Source organism: Rhineura floridana, chromosome 1, assembly GCF_030035675.1.
Source record: "Rhineura floridana isolate rRhiFlo1 chromosome 1, rRhiFlo1.hap2, whole genome shotgun sequence".
Classification (NCBI taxonomy): Eukaryota; Metazoa; Chordata; class Lepidosauria; order Squamata; family Rhineuridae; genus Rhineura; species Rhineura floridana.
In genome coordinates, this window is record NC_084480.1 from 152,203,554 (window position 1) to 152,211,053 (window position 7,500).

At 41.0% G+C, this 7,500-nt stretch overlaps 1 long non-coding RNA gene across 1 annotated transcript; it reads right to left on the reverse strand.

Annotated features, from left to right (window-relative positions):
• Positions 1-1,838: 1,838 nt before the first annotated feature.
• Positions 1,839-6,550, reverse strand: LOC133384694 (uncharacterized). The gene is made up of 3 exons (XR_009762675.1): positions 6,467-6,550; positions 6,267-6,343; positions 1,839-1,983 (listed from the first exon to the last, which is right to left on the reverse strand). It is a non-coding gene; the product is annotated as an uncharacterized LOC133384694 (long non-coding RNA).
• Between the last annotated feature and the right edge of the window lie 950 nt (positions 6,551-7,500).

Here is a 7,500-nt window from a genome sequence, read left to right on the forward strand (position 1 = left end):
ATTTCAATTAATCCATCACATCAGAATCTGTTAGGTTCAGTAATTTCAGTAGCCATTGTTCTATTATCCCTATTAGTTCCATTTTCCATCTTCCATCTTCAGTAGTCTTGTTAAGTCCAGTAATTTCAGTATCCAATCTTCCATTATCAGTATTCCATAATAATCTTGCTGTCAAAGCCATAGTCATATAATAAGAGTCTGATGGGAATTACCTCTATCCCAAATATTTTCTTGCCATCCATTCTGAATAGGTTGCTGAAATACTGCTGTAAAATCATATCTCTGTTCTTTTTTTCAAAATACACTGGGTCATCTCTTGAAAGTTTTTCCATTGTCACATGGCTGCAGTTAATTCCATAGATTTTCTCTATATTGGGCTCCATCACATCATTCCAGTCCAGAAGATTATCCATGCCATTGATAACTTTATCTCTAGAATCTTCATTAATTTCTTCAGAGATAACATTGAGTTCCAAACAATAGATTTTATTTCTAAAGTCCATAGACTCCAAATCTTGTTCCTGTTCCACGTTTGTTCCAATCTCCGGGATCTCCTCTCTCACAGGGACCCCTGTTCCAGTCTCCAGGGTCTCCTCTCTCACAGGGACCCCTGTTCCAGTCTCCAGGGTCTCCTCTCTCACAAGGACCCCTATGTCTTTAATCTCCTGTGTCTCCAAACAATAGATTTTGTTTCTAAAGTCCATAGACTCCAAATCTTTTTCCTGTTCCACGTTTGTTCCAATCTCCGGGGTCTCCTCTCTCACAGGGACCCCTTCCAGGGTCACCTCTCTCACAGGGACCCCTATATCTTTAATCTCCTGCTTCATTTTACTCAATTCAATTTTCAGCTCCTTACAACCCTGTCGCAGGTTTTGTTTCGTTATCTCAATCTCATCCATTATTTTCTGAAACATAGTTATTTCCAGATTCTCAGCCACTTTCTTAATTGCCATTTTAAAAGAAAAATATAGGAAAACCACTTCTTATTTCAGCAACAATTGGGTTAATACTCCAAACTTGGTGACATCACAGTATAAACAGAGCAGACAGCCTTATCTCTCCATGCTTAAGTAAACAAAATGCAGTTCCCAGGATCGAAACAATTAATGGCGGTCGTCAGGAAACAGATTCGTCAAAATAAAATAGACCAAAAAGAGAGTAGTCTCAGACAATATAATATTCTTCAAAATAAAAATCTGGAATAGAAATCCCTCTTCTGTGTATATCTTTAGAATGCAAATCCAGGACAGCTTTTTGCAACAAAAACAGAGATAAGCTATTAATTAGTGAGTAGCAGAGAGAAGTTATGGCTCCCCAGTGAGATGTCAAAAACCGATCAATCTGGCAAATCTCTTTTAAACAGCAACAATTTAAGTCAAATAAAAGAAAAATATAGAAAGAAGGGTGCTTGCCTGTTAGTGCGTTCTCTCTTAGAAGATAAGATAAGATGCCATGTCGCCTTTAATCTTTCCAAACAAGCTCCTGTGAAAAAGGGCTGAAACTTTAAAAAATATTTATGAGAGATCCAAAGAGTTAGAGAAGTAAACACAATCATTTTAGATCTTTTTAGCCTTGTGAGTAGTGCCATAAACAACAGAGAGGTGGCAACAATGGTTAAATTGTTTTGTTACTTAGAAATCATTTGTATTTAGGATTCTTGGGTAAAGAGCAAGAAAAGAAACAGGGCATTATATACTGTGATCCATGGAAGTAGAGAGACCAATAGAAGTCAAGCAATGAAAGGGGGAAGGGGGAAAGAAAGGGCAATTCTCTATTCAGCGCCTCTCTATAGTGTAAGGCAGCAGTTAAGAAAAACCCACTTTTTACATACACTCTCTCTGTAATAACGATAAAAGGAGCCAGAAGCAGCCCTGAGCAACTTCCAAAGGTCACTAAAAAGTGACATCACCAGTACAGACTGTGCTCAGGGAAGGTTGGAATGGAAGTCTCTGGCTGCCGCAGATAATTCTTCAGAGGTCTGCCCTGAAAAACAACAAAGGTCAAAGGTTACTCAAATATTAGAAATTGTTGAATGCATTGCTACTGAGCTGGGTCTGTGGGATAACATAAGGGCTTGAGTCCCTATAGCTGGTAGCCTAAATCTGCACACCCATCAGCACATGACGGATGATAGTGTTCCTTCCTTTGCATCAGCAAGAGGCAGTCATGGGTGAACAAAGTAACTGAGCTGCTTGTAGAGGATGGGGGAATAACTATAGCCTGCCTCAAATATATGTTTGAAATATTAACTTCAAGTTATGTAGTACATTGCCATGGAAAAAGCACCACTTCTACATTTGCATGCAACACAATATCTGCTTATTTGTCAACTGTGCAAATGAAGGTTCAAAACCACTACATAACCTTCAGGCAGTCATCTGACCTTTCACTATCACACAAATGGATCTGGCTCCTGATCATATTTGACTAATTTATGTGGGGCCTAAAGGTAGAAATAGTCAAAAACTATAAGGGCACTATGCCCCAGGCAAAATAACTGATAATTTCTCTAGACTAAGGTGTGCCAAGGTTCCCGGTGGTTCCACATTCCTAACAAGCTGACAGGTATCAGGGTCCAAGCCTGCCCAGAAGTGATGCCCACAGCCCTGGAAGATTTTTCTCTATCTTCCTATAAGTACTGGCACCTCCTTTGCTACTGTCAATGCCCTTGCCATAGAGAATGCTCTGGGAAGGGATTATATTGCCATGCGGGGGTGTCTCAAAGGTACTGTTCATTTGAGCCTCCTCCACACATGCTTCCTATGCCTCCCACCCCCCATGTCACATAAGCTGTTGGCCCCACTTCCAGACCATGGCAGAAGCATCAACCAGGCCCCTGGTAGCCACATGTTCATCAGTGGGAAGGGGCCCTATGTGTGTATATATGCATAACTGTAGACCTCCTCCATGTAAAGAATAGCATCTGGTGGGGCTGGAAGAGTTTGTCTGTGCCTTTTTCCTCAGTGGCAGATCCTTATGGATGTGGGGGACTGGAGCTCATACCAAAAGCTCTCATGCCATTGTCCCCTTAATTTGGGTTCCTCAAGTTAAGAGTTTATTGTTTCTGCAGAAGGAAGTTAGGAAGCTAAAATTCTGAAAACCCTGGAAGCCCTACTATTGGTAGGGTCTGGAAACCCCACCATTGGTACCCATGTTTCCCCCACCCCCAATATTGGCAGATGATCTTCTGTACTGATGAAGGCTGTTTTATTAATCTACCTTTGAAACAAATACATTCATTCTCACAAAATGAGAATTAGCATAATGGCTGAATGCAGCTTCTCAGTTGATACTACAAGGAAAGTTCTGGCTTGCCCAACTTTCCATTCATCTATGGGCATTGCTATCGGCCGATTCCAAATGGTCATCTTTTTTAGCCACCCATATAATGCACCAATTTAGAAGATTTTGTAAGACCCATGTAGCTGTCTAAACATGCAAATAATGATCACACAATCCGGCAGAGAAAATTGATTGGGTCAAAGGGAATAACTGGTAGTTTGACAGATCAGACTTTATACAGTCAGATTTTATGCTCATATGGCTTAAACCTGAAGGCAAGTGTTAGATATAATTTAGTACTGGGAGCCTAAAGGGTTCAGAGAGAGCCTAGCCACTCTGTTCTTCATGTCAAATTAACAACCCAATAGTGAGCTCTCCCTGCTAAACGTTCACTGTTTGGCAGGCTGCCATACCACAAAGCTCCCTGTACAACCTTCTCAAAAATGAAAACGTGTTATTCTAGGGCAGCTCTGTGAATACACATTCTGTCAAAATTGGAAGGAAATATTTGGGGTAGGCAGGCTGAGAAAACAGCAAGGTGTTGGGTGTCAAATTTGATTTAAATGGGCTGCAGCTTAGCACACTGGCACTACAAAACAGCTGCAGAGGCCAGGAGGCCTCAGATCTCAAGTGAAAGTGAACAGGCAAAAGAGTATCATGTGGATTTTTTATATCTCTCAGAAGCATCAGCTCAGAGAAACATCTCATAAGAACATAAGAACATAAGAAGAGCCTGCTGGATCAGGCCAGTGGCCCATCTAGTCCAGCATCCTGTTCTCACAGTGGCCAACCAGGTGCCTGGGGGAAGCCCGCAAGCAGGACCCGAGTGCAAGACCAAAGTTTCTAGACCAAAAAAAAAGTTTCAAGACCAAAGTTTCTAGCCCTCAGGGATGTGAGGGACCCCTGATAAAGGCTCAAAAAGCAGTAAAGAGCATTCCTTCACACACACAGACACACCAGACAGACACACACACACACACACACACACCAACACATGTTTCCTAGAGGAAGTGGGATGTGTTACCTTTCCTGAACTCTGGTGGTTTTCCAATTGCAAAATTCCAGACAGCTCTCTGGATCAATAAATCTTGCCTTAGTCTCACCCTTAACATTAATTCTGGACCATCCGAAATTCAGAGACGAGTGTAAATAGAGGTAATATAAGGGATGAGAATCCAGCTTGAGACCTCTTTGAGCATGAGCAGCTGCTAACCAGAGAGGCACTTATAGACAGACTAAGGTCAATGGGTTACAACTAGAACAAGTTCTGGCCTTTAAAGAAAAGGTTGGCTAGAACAGATGGGCTTAGTCACTGACATTTTTTGAGCACACATGTGCACATCCAGATGTCATTTGTAGGGAATGCTGTCAGTTTTATATAAAGAATTGTTAACTAGAAATTGTGGAGACACAAATGGCCTGACAGCAGCCTGGGAACTAGATCAGGGCTGAGTGATAAAATGGGAAGGGATTCTGTGACACTATGCTCAAAACAGCATGGTACAAGTACTGTACCCCAGGGAAGTTATGGGACATAACTAAAACTCCTTCTTCATGGAGCTAGTGGGGTTGTGATGAAATGGGGACACTCGTCCACATGCAGTGGAGTTGTCACCAGGTTAGCACTTTCTGCTTAGTTATGTTTTCTGAAATAATAAAGCAACCAATGACTCCTGATTGTGCACTAGTCCTTTTGTCCGGTTTCCCAGATATGTAGGGCAATCTCTGTCATAAGAATCTAGTAGCATTTCTCCTGGCCGCAGCCTGCCTGGAAATTGCACATCAGTGGAAGTCCTCTTTTACTAAGAAAGGCTAGCTAAATAAAGAATGGCTACTTGCACTACCTCAAAAACCTGATGCAACAACACGGAGTTCCGCATGGAGAGGCACAAACTGAACTGACACAGGGAGCAGAAGATGCCTGTTATACCCCGAATTCTTGCTCTATTCTGTTTGAATTGTTTTGAAATCATGCACACGTGTAGTGTACCTTGTTTGGTTATTTCTTTGTATGTTTTGATGAAAAGAATAAAACTATTCTAACCAAAAAAGGGAAGAAACCTTCGAACAATTAGCTCTTATAAAAAGACATCCATTGGCCATCCTGGGCCATTAATAAACATTAACATTTGTTTCTCAGACCTCAGTTTCAGATCAGACATTAATTTATAGCGAAAGGGCCACAGAAATCAAACAGCAGACTCCCAACAATAAGGGGCAGCAAAGTACCCCCAAAAGAATAAATAATGTACGTAAAAATCCATACTGTAGCCTGCCACAAAGAGCAATTTTCAGAATTATTTGCAACGCTGAGCTCCATTTTGAATGTTTATATAAGCCCCATTCTCTGGCAGTGTCCCAACCACTGTCTCAGCACTGGCATATTTAGTAGTGAAAAGTCTTAAGTTACATAGAGCACAGGAATATGCAAAGCTGGCATACAGGCCAGTTTTCAGCCAAACTGGCTGGATTCACTTCTAACATTTCCTCGCTGTTCTTAATTTGTATGCCATATACTCTGCCACAGCAACAACTTTACTGTGGAATTAATTTTTAAGATGTTTTTAAAGCTTTGTTTTTAAAAGATGTTTTTAAAGATGTTTTGTTTTAACATGTTTTTAAAAATGTTTCGTTTTAATATATTTTAAAGTCTGTTTTTTATGTTTTATGGTATTTTTAGTGTTTTTGTTTAGTGGGCTCCTCCTGGGAGGAAGGGCAGGATATAAATTTAATAAATAATAATAATAAAATAAATAAATATAAACATTCTCCACTATCACCCCAATTTTTACTTCGTAGGATTTTATAATGCATTTCTTTATTTTCATACCAACAGTATACCTTTATATACAGCAACCTAGAGCTGCAATAAAACAGAGTGCAAGTTCCATGTCTAGCACTGGCATTTTAGATGTAATGTAAGACACTAGCATGCAAAATATGTATGGTTATTTTTTTCTTAATAAATATTGTTCAACAATTACCTCAGTTTCTTTTCTTTTTTCCTCCTGGCCGAAGTGGGAAGAAAGAAAAATCCAGGATTGTTGCGTAGACAGTGAACCTGGATGGAAAAATCAGTAATATGGGTCATGTCAGTTGGCTCTGTCAGCAAAGAACAACCTTTACCATAGTCCTCAAAGTTCTCTTCTATCCATGGAAGCCCCACTGTAATAAATATACACACCATTTCAGCACTGAAAGTGCTTCTCCACCCCCACTCCTTCTGCACAGAACCATAATTCCCATCTATCCTTTTTCATAACAGGACATTCTTCGCTTTGACTTGACCTCCAGACTAAGTGCTGTGTCTATGGATGCACTCTTCAGGAACTGTGAGGCCACATTCATGCTTGATCCTTGCCCAGCTTGGCTGTGTAAAGAGGGCAGCTGCACAGGTAGAGGAGGTGATAAATATCTCACTGCAGGAGGGCATGGTACATGCATTACTGGGAAAAGTCCATCTGGGATCTCTCTGCCCTAGATAATTATCAGCTGCTTCCTATCTTTCCTTTTTGGGTAAGGTGCTTGAGCAAATGTTAGCACCCCAACTCTTAAGTAGCCTTGGATGAGACAGGTTATCAACCAATTTCTGTCAGGATTCTGGCCTAGTTTGGGGGTTGATTCCCAAAGATAGTGCTGAAGAACTACTGTTTGGACCCCTGGTCCTTGCCCTATTTTGCTTTTCAATATCTACATGAAACTGATGGGAGTGTTTGTTCATAGCTTCGTGTCATCAATATTGAGATGACATCCTGTGCTGTCTTTTCCATCATATTCCAAGGAGGCAAGGGAGACACTAAACTTCTGTATGATGGATGGGATGTGAGCTAACAACCCAAGACAGGAAAAGAACTAGATATGACACTAATTGCATGAATGCGGTTAATGTGCACGTTTGTTATATGTATAGCAGTCAAGCCTCAGCAACCCTGGAACTGGGGGGGAGGGGTCACATGAGGAAGTGTAACTCTTTCTCTCCCTGTCATAGTCCTATCAAAAATCCCCTTTCTGCTCCTTCCAGTAAGTGATGAAGACCATTCTTTCCCATTTTATGACATGGAACTCTCTCTTTCCCTCCCTCCCTCCCTTTATGGCACCCCTCTCCACTCAAATAATCCAAGCTACAAGCAGGGAGGAAGCAAGCCAAGCCTATAATAACCTATAATAGCAGAGGAGGGGCAGGAGGTGAAGCCACTTTCCTTTCAAAACATCAATAAT